The sequence below is a fragment of the Bombina bombina genome, chromosome 3, assembly GCF_027579735.1.
Source record: "Bombina bombina isolate aBomBom1 chromosome 3, aBomBom1.pri, whole genome shotgun sequence".
NCBI lineage: Eukaryota > Metazoa > Chordata > Amphibia > Anura > Bombinatoridae > Bombina > Bombina bombina.
Genome location: NC_069501.1, coordinates 29,928,023 through 29,946,995, shown reverse-complemented (window position 1 = coordinate 29,946,995; position 18,973 = coordinate 29,928,023).

Genomic DNA, 18,973 nt, shown 5'->3' with positions numbered 1-18,973 from the left:
TAATAACACTATTTAATAAATATACATTACACAGTATAGTTACACACATAATAACCCTATCTGATAAATATACATTACACAGTATAGTTACACACATAATAACACCATCTAATAAATATACATTACACGGTATAGTTACACACATAATAACACTATCTAATAAATATACATTACACAGTATAGTTGCACACATAATAACACTATCTAATAAATATACATTACACATTATAGTTACACACATAATAACACTAATAAATATACATTACACAGTATAGTTACACACATAATAACACTATCTAATAAATATACATTACACAGTATAGTTACACACATAATAACACTATCTAATAAATATACATTATACAGTATAGTTACACACATAATAACACTATCTAATAAATATACATTACACAGTACAGTTACACACATAATAACGCTGTCTAATAAATATACATTACACAGTACAGTTACACACATAATAACACTATCTAATAAATATACATTACACAGTACAGTTACACACATAACACTATCTAATAAATATACATTACACAGTATAGTTACACACATAATAACACTATCTAATAAATATACATTACACAGTATAGTAACACAGATAATAACACTATCTAATAAATATACATTACACAGTACAGTTACACACATAATAACACTATCTAAAAAATATATATTACACAGTACAGTTACACACATAATAACACTATCTAATAAAAATGATTACAAAAAAATAATGCACGCAATCTTTATAGATATGAGATCTCAGGTGTTAGATAAAAAAAAGCCACCAAAGGACTTTAACATAGAGATAGTGATGTCGCAAACTTAAAATTTTGCGTTTGCAAATAGAAAAACGCAAACTTCCTCAAAAGTTTGTGGACCGGCGAACCGGGCGAACAGCCATTGACTTCAATAGGCAGGCGAATTTTAAAACCCACAGGGACTCTTTCTGGCCACAAAAGTGATGGAAAAGTTGTTTCAAGGGGACTAACACCTGGACTGTGGCATGCCTGAGGGGGATCCATGGCAAAACTCCCATGGAAAATTACATAGTTGATGCAGAGTCTGGTTTTAAGCCATAAAGGGCATAAATCACCTAACATTCCTAAATTGTTTTGAATAACGTGTTTTAAAACATCAGGTATGATGTTGTAACGCTCATGTAGTGTAAGGGTTAACCCCGCTTTACAGTGACAGACCAAACTCCCTGTTTAACGCACCGCAGACAACCGCAAACAGTCCATTTGCACAACCGCAAACAGTCCATTTGCACAACCGCAAACTCCCCATAGATCAATAGATGCAATAGATACATTTGATGATAGATACGATAGATAGATTTGATAGATAAATAGATAGATTTGATAGATAGATAGATAATTTCCCAGACAGAGAATTACAAGACGGGCAGTCTGGGACCCATGGTAAGGTTCCCAGAGGCAGTTGCGGCGCCCAAGGCTCTGATTAGAACAGAGCACTCTGTGTATCTGCCCTCGGCCGAAATCGGAACATTCTTTAGCTTTCTGCCTGTCGGCCAAATGTCCGTCTGCCAAATGTCCATCTGCCAAATGTCCTTCTGCATTTTGTCAGAGCCCCGCGTGCAATCTACTGTGCCACCATATAGGAGTGGTGTTTTAACTAGTACTATTCTTATCAGTTTAATCCCTGTTACGTCCCCTATCAGGGGACGTGTATATGGCATGGATTTTAGGAATCGGGAGATGGAAAAAGATGCTTGGACACCCAGTACAGGTCGTTCTCCTTCAGCCTTTTAATATGAGGGTCCCCGACCCTCAACAGGCACGACAGCATGAAAGACCCCATATGCCATGACTTCCTTTTGCACAATCGAGTACAGGTATGGCATCGTTTTTAGGAAACCGGAGATAATTTTTAGGAACCGGGAGATGGAAAAAGATGCTTGGTCGGTCCTCCTACTTCAAATTTGGGGCACTGCGCGTGCAATATACTGCGCCACCAGATATGAGTGGTGTGTTAAGTAGTACTATTCTTAGCAGTTTAATCCCTGTTATGTGCCTTTTTTTTGGTTTGGGTTTTGAAGCCACAGTGCAGCACAAGAGGCCAGAAAAATTAAGCATGTACACATGCCTGAAAAATTAGGTATTGTTGCAGCCGCTGCTGTAGCAGCGGCCAGAAAAATTGATGTTTGTTTGACAGTTAGAAAGTGCCCTAAAACATTGCAGCTTGAACCCTAGTTGTTGGCGGTTAAGTCACGCAAGTCATCCAGTATTCGAAGATAACATACAGCAGCGTGTGGACCATTTTTAGCCCAAGGCAGCTCATCTCATCAGGCCTTTTTTACTCAAATGTATCGCCCAATGTCAGTCCCTTCGGGATCCATCCCTCATTCATTTTAATAAAGGTGAGATAATCAAGACTTTTTTGACCTAGGCGACTTCTCTTCTCAGTGACAATACCTCCTGCTGCACTGAAGGTCCTTTCTGACAGGACACTTGAAGCGGGGCAGGCCAGAAGTTTGATTGCAAATTGATATAGCTCAGGCCACAGGTCAAGCCTGCACACCCAGTAGTCAAGGGGTTCATCGCTCCTCAGAGTGTCGAGATCTGCAGTTAAGGCGAGGTAGTCTGCTACCTGTCGGTTGAGTCGTTCTCTGAGGCTGGATTCCGAAGGGCTGTGGCGATGCATAGGAGTTTAAAAGGTCTGCATGTCCTCCATCAACAACACGTCTGGAAAGCATCCTGTCCTTGCCGGCGTGGTCGTGGGAGGAGGAGTATTACTTTCATCTCTTCCACTGTTAGATTCCCGTTGTGCTGTGACATCACCCTTATACGCTGTGTAAAGCATACTTTTTAATTTATTTTTGGACTGCTCCATCCTTTCCGACTTGCGGGAATTTGGTAACATTTCAGTCACTTTATGCTTATACCGGGGGTCTAGTAGCGTGGACACCCAGTACAGTTCGTTCTCCTTCAGCTTTTTTATACGAGTGTCCCTCAACAGGCACAACAGCATGAAAGACCCCATTTGCACAAGGTTGGATGCCGAGCTACTCATGTCCCGTTCCTCGTCCTCACTGATCTCACTGAAGGTATCTTCTTCCCCCCAGCAACGTACAACACCACGGGTACCAGATAGGTGACAACAACGAACACCCTGGGATGCCTGTTGTGCTTGGTCTTCCTCCTCCTCCTCCTCAAAGCCACATTCCTCCTCTGACTCCTCTTCCTCACAATCCTCTTCCTGCGTTGCCGCTAGTCCAGCAAGCGATGCTGATAAGGCTGTTTCTGGTGGTGATGGAGACCACAACTCTTCCTCTTCCTCTTCACGCTCATCTACGGCCTGATCCAGCACTCTTCGCAGGGCACGCTCCAGGAAGAAAACAAATGGTATGATGTCGCTGATGGTGCCTTCGGTGCGACTGACTAGGTTTGTCACCTCCTCAAAAGGACACATGAGCCTATAGGCATTGCGCATGATCGTCCAGTAACGTGGCAAAAAAATCCCCAGCTCCCCAGAGGCTGTCCTAGCACCCCGGTCATACAAATACTCGTTAACAGCTTTTTCTTGTTGGAGCAGGCGGTCGAACATTAGGAGTGTTGAATTCCAACGTGTCGGGCTGTCGCAAATCAAGCGCCTCACTGGCAGGTTGTTTCGCCGCTATATATCTGACAAGTGCGCCATGGCCGTATAGGAGCGCCTGAAATGGCCACACACCTTCCTGGCCTGCTTCAGGATGTCCTGTAAGCCTGGGTACTTATGCACAAAGCGTTGTACAATCAGATTACACACATGTGCCATGCACAGCACATGTGTCAACTTGCCCAATTTCAATGCCGCCACCAAATTACTTCCGTTGTCAGAAACCACTTTGCCGATCTCCAGTTGGTGCGGAGTCAGCCACTGATCCACCTGTGCATTCAGGGTGGACAGGAGTGCTGCTGCGTTGTGACTCTCTGCTTTCAGGCAAGTCAACCCCAAGACGGCGTGACACTGCCGTATCCGGGATGTGGAATAGTACCTGGGGAGCTGGGGGGTGCCGTTGATGTGGAGCAAGACGCAGCAGCAGAAGAGGACTCAGCCGAGGAGGTTATGGAAGAGGATGGAGTAGGAGGAGTAGAGGAGGTGGCAGCAGGCCTGCCTGCAAATCATGGCGGTGTCACCAACACCTCTGCAGAGCCAGGCATTCCATGCTTGGCAGCCGTCAGCAGATTTACCCAATGCGCAGTGTAGGTGATATACCTGCCCTGACCATGCTTTGCAGACTAGCTATCAGTGGTCAGATAGACCCTTGCCCCAACGCTGTGTGCCAGACATGCCATTACTTCCTTCGAGTACAGGTTGGGGATTGCCTTTTGTGCAAAGATATTTCGCCCGGGTACCTTCCACTGCGGTGTCCCAATAGCTACAAATGTTTTGAACGCCTCAGACTCCACCAGCTTGTATGGTAAAAGCTGGCGGGCTAACAGTTTAGACAAGCCAGCAGTCAGACGCCGGGCAAGGGGGTGACTTGGTGACATTGGCTTCTTACACTCAAACATGTCCTTGACAGACACCTGACTGTGGGCAGATGAGCAGGAACTGCTCCGGAAGAGAGACAGATTGGCGGATGGTTGAGAGGGGGCAAGGAGCACAGCAGTGGTTGACGTGGCTGAAGATGCTGGACCAGGAGGAAGATGTCGGCTTTGATTTTGTGTGCTGCTTGTCCTCATGTGTTCATCCCATAGGCCTTTGTAATGTGAGATCATGTGCCTTCGCAAAGCAGTTGTACCTAGGTGGGTGTTGGACTTCCCACGACTCAGTTTCTTTTGGCACAGGTTGCAAATGGCATTGCTGTTGTCAGTGGCAGACACATAAAAAAATGCCACACTGCTGAGCTCTGCGATGAGGGCATTCTGGTGGTGGTAACAGCATGCGTTGATTGGCGTGCTGTCTGGCTGACCCTGGGTGCCGATGCATGCTGTCTGACTGTGCCACTAGCTCCTTGCGACGACCTCCCCCTGCTTCCAACTCATCTCCTCCTCCTGCTCCTCTCTGAACTTTCCACCTGTTCTTCTTCTCTTCTACCGGGCACCCACGTGACATCCACGGACGCATCGTCATCATCAACCCCTTCACTTGTATCTGACAACTCAACAACAGAAGCAACGGCGGGTACAACATCATCATCATCATTACACCGTGCGTCGTCCATGTCTGTAATGCTGCCTGACTGAGACATATCACAGTTATCTACATCCTCTGTCAATGATGGTTGCTCATCACTCATTTCTTCACACTGAGGTGTACATAACTCCTCTGACAGATCAAGTGAGGCGGCTGTGGTGCTAGTGTCGGTGGTGGCGGCAGGCGGGTGAGTGGTAAGTTGAGAGGTGCCTGAAGTTAAGCTAGAGGAGGAGGATGGTGCGTCAAGGTTACGAGCGGAATCTGTAGAAGCTTGGGTGTCCTGTGTTATAAAGTCAACTATTTCATCAGAACTTTTCGTGTTCATGGTACGTGGCCTAACACTGGGCATTATTTTATGGCCAAAGGGAATCACAGCACCACGACCATGACAGCCCCTGCGGGTTGGCCTGCCTCTGCCTGTCATTTTTTTTCAATTAGTGCTACTATGCGTGCAAGCTACTGTGAGTGGGCACAGTATACGCTGTGAGCCTGACACAAAAAACCAGACTGATGTTTCACAGTCAAATTTTTTTTTTTAAATGTACACGTGCACTACTATTAAACAAGATAATGTGAAAGGTGGCACTGGACAAGTGGGCACAGTATACGCTGTGAGCCTGACACAAAAACGCAGACTTATGTATCACAGTCAAAATAGTTTTTTTATTTTTAAAATGTACACTTACACTACTATTAAACAAGATAATATGAGTGGTGGCACTGGGCAAGTGGGCACAGTATACGCTGTGAGCCTGACACATAAAAGGAGACTTATGTTTCACAGTCAAAATAGTTATTTTAGTTTTAAAATGTACACTTACACTACTATTACAAAAGATAATATGAGTGGTGGCACTGGGCAAGTGGGCACAGTATATGCTGTGAGCCTGACACAAAAAAGCAGACTGACGTTTCACAGTCAAAATAGTTTTTTTATTTTTAAAATGTACACTTACACTACTATTAAACAAGATAATGTGAGTGGTGGCACTGGGCAAGAGGGCACAGTATACGCTGTGAGCCTGACACAAAAAAGCAGACATGTTTCACAGTCAAAATATTTTTTTTTATTTTTAAAATGTACACTTACACTACTATTAAACAAGATAATATGAGTGGTGGCACTGGGCAAGTGGGCACAGTAAACGCTGTGTGTGAGCCTGACACAAAAAAGCAGACTGATGTTTCACAGTCAAAATAGTTATTTTAGTTTTAAAATGTACACTTACACTACTATTACACAAGATAATATGAGTGGTGGCACTGGGCAAGTGGGCACAGTATACGCTGTGAGCCTGACACAAAAAAGCAGACTGATGTTTCACAGTCAAAATAGTTTTTTTATTTTTAAAATGTACACTTACACTACTATAAAACAAGATAATATGAGTGGTGGAACTGAGCAAGAAGGCACAGTATATGCTGTGAGTCTGACACACAGGCTGGCAGTGGCAGGCTGGCCTGGCAACTGATATTAGATTACACTAGCAGACGGATGTAAAAGTTTTTTTATTTTTAAAATGTACACTTACACTACTATAAAACAAGATAATGTGAGTGGTGGCACTGGGCAAGTGGGCACAGTATACGCTGTGTGTGAGCCTGACACAAAAAAGCAGACTGATGTTTCACAGTCAAAATAGTTATTTTAGTTTTAAAATGTACACTTACACTACTATTACACAAGATAATATGAGTGGTGGCACTGGGCAAGTGGGCACAGTATACGCTGTGAGCCTTACACAAAAAAGCAGACTGATGTTTCACAGTCAAAATAGATTTTTTTATTTTTAAAATGTACACTTACACTACTATAAAACAATATATTAAATGAGTGGTGGCACTGGACCAGTGGGCACAGTATACGCTGTGAGCCTGACACAAAAAAGCAGACTGATGTTTCAGAGTCAAAATAGTTTTTTTATTTTTAAAATGTACGCTTACACTACTATAAAACAAGATAATATGAGTGGTGGCACTGGACCAGTGGGCACAGTATACGCTGTGAGCCTGACACAAAAAATCAGACTGATGTTTCACAGTCAAAATAGTTTTTTTACTTTTAAATGTACACTTACACTACTATTAAACAAGATAATATGAGTGGTGGCACTGAGAAAGTAGGCACAGTATATGCTGTGAGTCTGACACACAGGCTGGCAGTGGCAGGCTGGCCTGGCAACTGAAATTAGATTACACTAGCAGACGGATGTAAAAGTTTTTTTATTTTTAAAATGTACACTTAAACTACTAGTAAACAAGATAATGTGAGTGGTGGCACTGGACAAGTGGGCACAGTATACGCTGTGAGCCTGACACAAAAAAGCAGACTTATGTTTCACAGTCAAAATATTTTTTTTTATTTTTAAAATGTACACTTGCACTACTATTAAACAAGATAATATGAGTGGTGGCACTGTGCAAGTGGGCACAGTATACGCTGTGTGTGAGCCTGACACAAAAAAGCAGACTGATGTTTCACAGTCAAAATAGTTATTTTAGTTTTAAAATGTACACTTACACTACTATTACACAAGATAATATGAGTGGTGGCACTGGGCAAGTGGGCACAGTATACGCTGTGAGCCTGACACAAAAAAGCAGACTGATGTTTCACAGTCAAAATAGTTTTTTTTATTTTTAAAATGTACACTTACACTACTATTAAACAAGATAATGTGAGTGGTGGCACTGGACAAGTGGGCACAGTATACGCTGTGAGTCTGACACAAAAAAAACATAATTTATGTAAGAACTTACCTGATAAATTCATTTCTTTCATATTAGCAAGAGTCCATGAGCTAGTGACGTATGGGATATACATTCCTACCAGGAGGGGCAAAGTTTCCCAAACCTCAAAATGCCTATAAATACACCCCTCACCACACCCACAAATGAGTTTAACGTATAGCCAAGAAGTGGGGTGATAAGAAAAAAGTGCGAAAGCATAAAAAATAAGGAATTGGAATAATTGTGCTTTATACAAAAAAAATCATAACCACCACAAAAATTGGTGGGCCTCATGGACTCTTGCTAATATGAAAGAAATGAATTTATCAGGTTAGTTCTTACATATATTATGTTTTCTTTCATGTAATTAGCAAGAGTCCATGAGCTAGTGACGTATGGGATAATGACTACCCAAGATGTGGATCTTCCACGCAAGAGTCACTAGAGAGGGAGGGATAAAATAAAGACAGCCAATTCCGCTGAAAAAAAAATCCACACCCAAAATAAAGTTTAAATCTTATAATGAAAAAAACTGAAATTATAAGCAGAAGAATCAAACTGAAACAGCTGCCTGAAGTACTTTTCTACCAAAAACTGCTTCAGAAGAAGAAAACACATCAAAATGGTAGAATTTAGTAAAAGTATGCAAAGAAGACCAAGTGGCTGCTTTGCAAATCTGATCAACTGAAGCTTCATTCCTATATGCCCAGGAAGTAGAAACTGACCTAGTAGAATGAGCTATAATCCTTTGAGGCGGAGTTTTACCCGACTCGACATAGGCATGATGAAACAAAGATTTGACCAAGATGCCAAAGAAATGGCAGAAGCCTTCTGACCTTTCCTAGAACCGGAAAAGATAACAAATAGACTAGAAGTCTTTCAGAAATCCTTAGTAGCTTCAACATAATATTTCAAAGCTCTAACTACATCCAAAGAATGCAACGACTTTTCCTTAGAATTCTTAGGATTAGGACACAATGAAGGAACCACAATTTCTCTACTAATGTTGTTAGAATTCACAACCTTAGGTAAAAATTTAAAAGAAGTTCGCAACACCGCCTTATCCTGATGAAAAATCAGAAAAGGAGACTCACAAGAAAGAGCAGATAATTCAGAAACTCTTCTAGCAGAAGAGATGGCCAAAAGAAACAAAACTTTCCAAGAAAGTAATTTAATGTCCAGCGAATGCATAGATTCAAACGGAGGAGCTTGAAGAGCCCCCAGAACCAAATTCAAACTCCAAGGAGGAGAGATTGACTTAATAACAGGTTTTATATGAGCCAAAGCTTGTACAAAACAATGAATATCAGGAAGACTAGCAATCTTTCTGTGAAAAAGAATTGAACAGAAAGAGCAGAGATTTGACCTTTCAAGGAACTTGCAGACAAACCTTTATCCAAACCATCCTGAAGAAACTGTAAAATTCTAGGAATTCTAAAAGAATGCAAAGAAAAATGATGAGAAAAACACCAAGAAATGTAAATCTTCCAGACTCGATAATATATCTTCCTAGATACAGTTTTATGAGCCTGTAACATAGTATTAATCACAGAGTCAGAGAAACCTCTATGACTGAGAATCAAGCGTTCAATCTCCATACCTTCAAATTTAAGGATTTGAGAACCTAATGGAAAAAAGGATCTTGCGATAGAAGGTCTGGTCTTAACCGAAGAGTCCACGGTTGGCAAGTGGCCATCCGGACAAGATCCGCATACCAAAACCTGTGAGGCCATGCTGGAGCTACCAGCAGAATAAACTAACGTTCCTTTAGAATCTTGGAAAAAGAACTATAGGCAGAAAGATATAAGCAGGATGATACTTCCAAGGAAGTGACAATGCATCCACTGCTTCCGCCTGAGGATCCCTGGATCTGGACAGATACCTGGGAAGCTTCTTGTTTAGATGAGAAGCCATCAGATCTATTTCTGGAAGTCCCCATATTTGAACAATCTGAAGAAATACCTCTGGGTGAAGAAACCATTCGCCCGGATGTAGCGTTTGGCGACCGAGATAATCCGCTTCCCAATTGTCTATACCTGGGATATGAACCGCAGAAATTAGACAGGAGCTGGATTCTGCCCATACAAGTATTCGAGAGACTCCTTTCATAGCCAGAGGACTGTGAGTTCCTCCTTGATGATTGACATATGCCACGGTTGTGACATCGTCCGTCTAGAAACAAATGAACGACTCTCTCTTTAGAAGAGGCCACGACTGAAGAGCTCTGAAAATTGCACGGAGTTCCAAAAATGTTGATTGGTAATCTAGCCTCCTGAGATTCCCATCCCCTTGTGCTGTCAGAAACCCCCATACAGCTCCCCAACCTGTCAGACTTGCATCCGTTGAGATCACGGTCTAGGTTGGAAGAACAAAAGAAGCCCCCTGAACTAAACAATGGTGGTCTGTCCACTACGTCAGAGAGTGTCGAACAATCGGTTTTAAAGATATTAATTGAGATATCTTTGCATAATCCCTGCACCACTGGTTCAGCATACAGAGCTGAAGAGGTCGCATGTGAAAACGAGCAAAGGGGACCGCGTCAAATGCAGCAGTCATAAGACCTAGAATTTCCATGCATAAGGCTACCAAAGGGAAAGATTGAGACTGAAGGTCTCGATAAGCTGAAACCAATTTCAGACGCCTCTTGTCCGTCATAGACAGAATCAAGAACACTGAATCTATCAGGAAACCTAAAAAGGTTACCCTTGTCTGAGGAATCAAACAAACTTTTTGGTAAATTGATCCTCCAACCATGTTCTTGAAGAAACAACACTTATAAAAGACTGGAAAGGTTCTTTCTAGTGAAAATGAGCAAAGGGAATTGAATCCAATGCTGTGGCCATAAGACCTAAAACTTCTATGCATATATAGCAACTGAAGGAAATAATAGAGACTAAAGGTACCGATAGACGGAACCCAATAACATTATCCCTTGTCTGATAGAGACAAGGACAGTGACACAAACTATCTGGAAACCTAAAAAAGGTGACCCTTGTGTGAGGAATCAAGAGCTTTTGAAAAGAAGATCCTCTAACTATGTCCTGAAGAGTAAGTGAATCATATGAGATTCCGCATCCTCAGAAAATAATCTGAATGAAAACAGAAAAATGAAAATATGCATTTATTGTATCTAATGAAAACAAATAATGCTATCAATGACCATAAAAAGGCAAAATAGTTTGAATAAAACTCCAAAACCCGGTTCCTCAAAAGGAACTGGAAGAAATACCCCAGAAGATTCCAGGTCTGAGCAGCACTTGAACCCCATGGGTGCCCAGCTATGCTTCAACAGTACCCAAAATATATAGGACAGAAACACAGTTAAAGAAAGTGTTAGCCTTACTGGAATAAAATCAAAGAAATTTGGACAAAATAAATTTCAAAGAAGCCTTAACCTGCCCCTTACCAGCCAAGCTGGAATACGGCACGTACATCGCAAAATTAGGGAGCTGATTTCGAACTCCAAATATAGACATGTTACTTGGGAAAGAACTCAACCTTGAAGCCCAGAGTAACAGTTAAGAATTGAATCCAATTATAAAACAAATAATTGATTATCTTAGAACAAAAGAAATATGGATTATTTTTTATTTATTTTTTAAAAATCACAAAATTCTTCTAGCTAAAAAAGCTAAAGACATAGATTAACCCTCATTTGCGAAAATATTCAATAAAATGAAGACACAAATGAAATTATTAGCATGGTAGTCCAGTTTAAAGGACCAGCCAATACAGTGGACTTACATAGTCAATAAATGCAAAACAACAAGACAAATGCAACAGCACCTAGTCTAGTAAATGTTGTCCCTTTAACAATGCTAAAATAAATCATATTCTGATACTTGATCTTAAAGTAAACAGAGAAAATGAAGCAATTGCAATATCCAAAGAAAAAGGACCAAGAAAAGTACCTGAAACTAAATAATTTTCCATAAATAAGATACAACTATCTAAAGGAAAATAAATACTATTTTGCTATAGAAACAATAGCATAATTAGTAGAAATAGAGATAGCCCCAATAAATTGGAGAACCCTCCAAATTGAGTTTAACTGCTGGCAAAGAATATAGTTTAAAACCTTTGAAGAAGGAATAAAAGAAAATTCTCAGCCTATTCCATTCCCTAGTATAGGGAATTGGAAAGAAAACCTCTGAAAACACAGAAGAAATAAATAGGCAGAAATAGGGGGTTAGTTATCATCGTGTCAACTTTCCTGCCTTCGCCGGCCCAATACGCCCGCCTAAGCTCGCCTACCTTTGCCGCCGCGGACCTGAAAAAATACGCCTAAGTTATCAAAAAAAGCTGTCAAAAAGCCGCGGGGCGATGAGCAGCGGACTGTGAGAGTTATCACTCATCCGATCTCGCTGCTCTTCGGCTGTTTGACAGCTTTCTTGCTAGCGTGTCACTAAGCACTCACACTAAACTACACTGCTCTAACCCCTATACCGGCACCCCCGGAGCCCCCCGCAACTAAATAAAGTTACTAACCCCTAAACCGCCGCTCCTAGACCCCGCCGCAAGTCTTATAAATGTATTAACCACTAAACCGCCGCTCCTAGACCCCGCCGCAACTCTTATAAATGTATTAACCCCTAAACCGCCGCTCCCGGACACCGCTGCCACCTACATTATACCTAGTAACCCCTATCCTGCCCCCCCTATACCGTCGCCTTCTATAATAAAGTTATTAACCCCTATCCTGCTGATCCCGCACCTCGCCGCAAAAATAAATAGTTTAACCCCTAAACCGCCGCTCCCTGAACCCGCCACAACCTATATTACATTTATTAACCCCTATCCTGCCCCCCCCTACACCGTCGCCACCTATAATAAATTTATTAACCCCTATCCTGCCCCCCCTACACCGCCGCCACTGTAATAAAATTATTAACCCCTAAACCTAAGTCTAACCCTAACACCCCCCTAACTTAAATATTAATTAAATAAATCTAAATAATATTTTTATTATTAACTAAATTAATCCTATTTAAAACTAAATACTTACCTTTAAAATAAACCCTAATATAGCTACAATATAAATAATAATTATATTGTAGCTATCTTAGGATTTATTTTTATTTTACAGGCATCTTTAAATTTATTTTAACTAGGTACAATAGCTATTAAATAGTTATTAACTATTTAATAGCTTACCTAGCTAAAATAAACTGAAATTTACCTGTAAAATAAATCCTAACCTAAGTTATAATTACACCTAACACTACACTATACTTTAATAAATTATTCCTATTTAAAACTAAATACTTACCTGTAAAATAAACCCTAATATAGCTACAATATAAATAATAATTATATTGTAGCTATCTTAGGATTTATATTTATTTTACAGGTAACTTTGTATTTATTTTAGCTAGTTAGAATAGTTATTAAATAGTTATTAACTATTTAATAACTACCTAGCTAAAAGAAATACAAAATTACCTGTAAAATAAATCCTAACCTAAGTTACAATTAAACCTAATACTACACTATCATTAAATTAATTAAATAAACTACCTACAAATAACTACAATTAAATAAACTAACTAAGTTACAAAAAATAAAAAAATAAGTTACAAACATTTTACAAATATTACAACAATTTTAAGCTACTTACACCTAATCTAAGCCCCCTAATAAAATAACAAACCCCCCCAAAATAAAAAAAATGCCCTACCCTATTCTAAATTAAATAAAGTTCAAAGCTCTTTTACCTTACCAGCCCTTAAAAGGGCCTTTTGTGGGGGCATGCCCCAAAGTTCAGCTCTTTTGCCTGTAAAACAAAAATACAACCCCCCAACATTAAAACCCACCACCCACATACCCCTAATCTAACCCAAACCCCCCTTAAAATAACCTAACACTAATCCCCTGAAGATCATCCTACCTTTAGTTGTCTTCACTCAGCCGAGCCACCGATGGAACTAAAGAGGACATCCGGACCGGCAGAAGCTATCCTCCAAGGGGCGCTGAAGAAATCTTCCATCCAATGAAGTGATCATCCAAGCGGCACTGAAGAAATCTTCCATCCGGGCGAGGTCATCTTCCAAGAGGCGCTGAAGAAGTCTTCTATCCGGGCGAGGTCATCGTCGAAGCCGGGTCTTGAATCTTCATCCCGCCGACGCGGAACATCCTCCTTTCCCGACGAACTACCGACGAATGAAGGCTCCTTTAAGGGACGTCATCCAAGAGGGCGTCCCTTCAATTCCGATTGGCTGATAGGATTCTATCAGCCAATCAGAATTAAGGTAGGAAAAATCTGATTGGCTGATGGAATCAGCCAATCAGATTCAAGTTCAATCCGATTGGCTGATCCAATCAGCCAATCAGATTGAGCTCGCATTCTATTGGCTGATCGGAATCAGCCAATCGGAATTGAAGGGACGCCATCTTGCATGACGTCCCTTAAAGGAGCCTTCATTCGTCGGTAGTTCATCGGGAAAGGAGGATGTTCCGCGTCGGCGGGATGAAGATTCAAGACCCGGCTTCGACGATGACCTCGCCCGGATAGAAGACTTCTTCAGCGCCTCTTGGAAGATGACCTCGCCCGGATGGAAGATTTCTTCAGCGTCGCTTGGAGGATCACTTCATCGGATGGAAGATTTCTTCAGCGCCCCTTGGAGGATAACTTCTGCCGGTCCGGATATCCTCTTCAGTTCCATCGGTGGCTCGGCTGAGTGAAGACAACTAAAGGTAGGATGATCTTCAGGGGATTAGTGTTAGGTTATTTTAAGGGGGGTTTGGGTTAGATTAGGGGTATGTGGGTGGTGGGTTTTAATGTTAGGGGGGGTTGTATTTTTCTTTTACAGGCAAAAGAGCTGAACTTTGGGGCATGCCCCCACAAAAGGCCCTTTTAAGGGCTGGTAAGGTAAAAGAGCTTTGAACTTTATTTAATTTAGAATAGGGTAGGGCATTTTTTTATTTTTGGGGGGTTTGTTATTTTATTAGGGGGCTTAGATTAGGTGTAAGTAGCTTAAAATTGTTGTAATATTTGTAAAATGTTTGTAACTTATTTTTTTATTTTTTGTAACTTAGCTTTTTTTATTTTTTGTACTTTAGTTAGTTTATTTAATTGTAGTTATTTGTAGGTAGTTTATTTAATTAATTTAATGATAGTGTAGTATTAGGTTTAATTGTATATTAGGTTAGGATTTATTTTACAGGTAATTTTGTATTTCTTTTAGCTAGGTAGTTATTAAATAGTTAATAACTATTTAATAACTATTCTAACTAGCTAAAATAAATACAAAGTTACCTGTAAAATAAATATAAATCCTAAGATAGCTACAATATAATTATTATTTATATTGTAGCTATATTAGGGTTTATTTTACAGGTAAGTATTTAGTTTTAAATAGGAATAATTTATTAAAGTATAGTGTAGTGTTAGGTGTAATTATAACTTAGGTTAGGATTTATTTTACAGGTAAATTTCAGTTTATTTTAGCTAGGTAAGCTATTAAATAGTTAATAACTATTTAATAGCTATTGTACCTAGTTAATATAAATTGAAAGTTGCCTGTAAAATAAAAATAAATCCTAAGATAGCTAGAATATAATTATTATTTATATTGTAGCTATATTAGGGTTTATTTTAAAGGTATTCTGTATAAAAATAAGTAACCAGCGCCCAGGACTGATATCTGCTCACTATAATAAAGACCCCCTAAATAGGTCTAAAAAACAGAACATAGATTAGGATATATAGGAGCGCCACTGGCTAAGATATACCACAGGAGTCAAAATATTAAAATCAAATATTTATACAAGTCTTTAATAAAAAAAATGACAAAATTTGACAAAAATTAACAAAAATTAACAAATATGAGATCAGAATGTTGAACCAAACTAATGAACTCACTATAGTACAAAATCTAGGGAAAATAACCCTTTAATTCCTACTACATGAATATAATCCAGAAATGGATTGGTACAGCTCATAAATTAAATAGAGTCGTGAAACGTAAGTGTCAATATAACCATAAAAATGAAAAACTGATTTCAAATAAAGAAAAAATATAATAGTGAAGATAACAATCCAATTAAGGATTAGTTTCTTAGTGAAGGACCCATATATTTGAGCCTCAAAATAAATTCATTTATCAAATTTAGAATAGATAGTGATAGAAAATGGGAAAAAAAAATGTATACATATATAGGAACAAATCAAATCCCTGCAATATATAATACTCTTGAGTGTAATGTGCAATAATATAGTACAATCCAAAAATAAGTGAATTAAAGCAATACAATCAAATTATTGAGTCAATGCAATACTATCAAAGTTGGGTGGGTCTCACCATTTATAAACCTAAAACTCAACTAGGCTGGTACCAGCTGTAATTCTATTAGTTTTGGGACACACTGGTCTATTCAAATAATAAACTTACATAATAATTGATATAAATCTAGTTATAAATTCATATCAAGTAACAAATTAGATAATAAACTTTTCCAATAATTGATATAAATCTAGTTATAAATTCATATCAAATAACAAATTGAAAAACAAATTGAAAAACAATTAAAACATTTTAAATGATTGAATGAAATTATTGAATGAAATTATAAAAACGAGTAAGAAAAAATTGTCCAAAAAATATTGTCCAAAAAATATATATCAAATCCTGATGAAATGTAAATGGTAGTTCCTTCCTTAAAAGTAAAAGTCCTTGAGTCTATTGAAGTCCAAAGTCCTAATCCTTTGATAGATGTGTATATATAAAAAAACCTAGAAAAAAGGAAAAAAAGTGCACTAAACAAAATGTGCTTACTGGGTATGGACTATTGGAAATAGTCTTACCGTTCAAAAAGCCCGGTCCTGGATATGATTAGCCTCTCAATCTTAATTATCGGATAGTCGTCTACGCGTTTCGGCCCTCTCAATGGGGCCTTTTTCAAGACAAGACATTTATTTTAAAGGTAAGTATTTAGTTTTAAATAGGATGAATTTAGTTAATAATAAAAATATTATTTAGATTTATTTAATTAATATTTAAGTTAGGGGGGCGTTAGGGTTAGGGTTAGACTTAGGTTTAGGGGTTAATAATTTTATTACAGTGGCGGCAGCGTAGTGGGGGGCAGGATAGGGGTTAATAAATTTATTATAGGTGGCGACGGTGTAGGGGGGGCAGATTAGGGGTTAATACATTTATTATAGGTGGCGACGGTGTAGGGGGGGCATATTAGGGGTTAATAAATTTATTATAGGTGGCGACGGTGTAGGGGGGGCAGGATAGGGGTTAATACATTTAATATAGGTTGCGGCGGGTTCAGGGAGTGGCGGTTTAGGGGTTAATATGCATAGAGTAGCTTGCGGTGGGCTCCGGGAGCGGCGGTTTAGGGGGTAATAACTTTATTTAGTTGCGGCGTTGTAGGGGGGACAGATTAGTGGTGTTTAGACTCGGGGTACATGTTAGGGTGTTAGGTGCAGACAGCTCCCATAGAAATCAATGGGATGTCTGTCAGCAGCGAACTTGTACTTTCGCTATCGTCAGACTCCCATTGATTCCTATGGGATCCGCCGCCTCCAGGGGCGGCGGATTGAAAACCAGGTACGCTGGGCCGGAAAAGTGCCGAGCGTACCTGCTAGTCATTTGATAACTAGCAAAAGTAGTGAGAATGTGCCGCACTTGTGTGCGGAACATCTGGAGTGACGTAAGAATCGATCTGTGTCGGACTGAGTCCGGCGGATCGAAGCTTACGTCACAAAATTCTACTTTTGCCGGTCTCGAGCCTTTGATAACTAAGGCGAATCAGCCTCGCCACAAATACGCTGCGGAATTCCAGCGTATTTGAGGTTGACGGCTTGATAACTACCCCCCATAATGTCAGCTAGTCTTAAAGAACTAGTTACCTTAACATCCAAAATAATCAACACCTTTTCAACAAAGAACAAATGTACTTTAATAATAGAAAAATAATAAAAAAGTAGATTTGTTAGTGTCAATATCTGATGAAGAAAATTTCTGAAAGAGAAAAAAACATCATCAGAGAAGGATAAATCAGTATGTTGTTGGTCATTTGAAACTTCAATAATTAAAAAAGAAGTGAAAAAGACCTAAAAATGTTATTAGAAGGCACGAAGTCAGACAAAGCCTTTAACATAGAATCAGAAAAATATTTCTTATAAGTCTTCTAAATATTTCTTGTAAGAAAAGAAAATATATAAAGCATAAATACTAATGGATGCCGCATGTAAAAGTATAACATAATAACTTATTACAAACCATAGCTAAAGATAAACATTTATAACATTTAAAATAAATGAACTTAGCTTTGGTAGAACTGAAACTCAGTTAAGCGTTTTTCCAGAAGTGGCTTCTGATTCAGAGTCCATCTGAGACATCTTGCAATATGTAATAGAAAAAACAACATATAAAGCAAAATTGATCAAATTCCTTAAATGACAGTTTCAGGAATGGGTAAAAAATGCCAATGAACAAGCTTCTAGCAACCAGAAGCAATAAATAATGAGACTTAAATATTTTGGAGACAACAATTAAGCTCGAATTTTTTAGCGCCAAAAAAGCAGCCCACATTATTTGGCGCCTAAATGCTTTTGGCACCAAAAATGGCGCCACATCCGGTAACGCCAACATTTTTTGGCGCAAAAACGTCAAAAAAATGACGCAACTTCCGGCGACACGTATGACGCCGGAAATGACAAGAAAATTTTTTGAGCCAACAAAGTACGCGCCAAGAATGACGCAATAAAATGAAGCATTTTCAGCCCACAGGAAAAAAAGTCAAATTTTAAGGTAAGAAAAAATTGAATTATTCATATGCATTATCCCAAATATGAAACTGACTGTCTGAAAATAAGGAACGTTGAACATCCTGAATCAAGGCAAATAAATGTTTAAACACATATATTTAGAACTTTATATAAAAGTGCCCAACCATAGCTTAGAGTGTCACAGAAAATAAGATTTACTTACCCCAGGACACTCATCTACATGTAGCAGATAGCCAAACCAGTACTGAAACGAGAATCAGTAGAGGTAATGGTATATATAAGAGTATATCGTCGATCTGAAAAGGGAGGTAAGAGATGAATCTCTACGACCGATAACAGAGA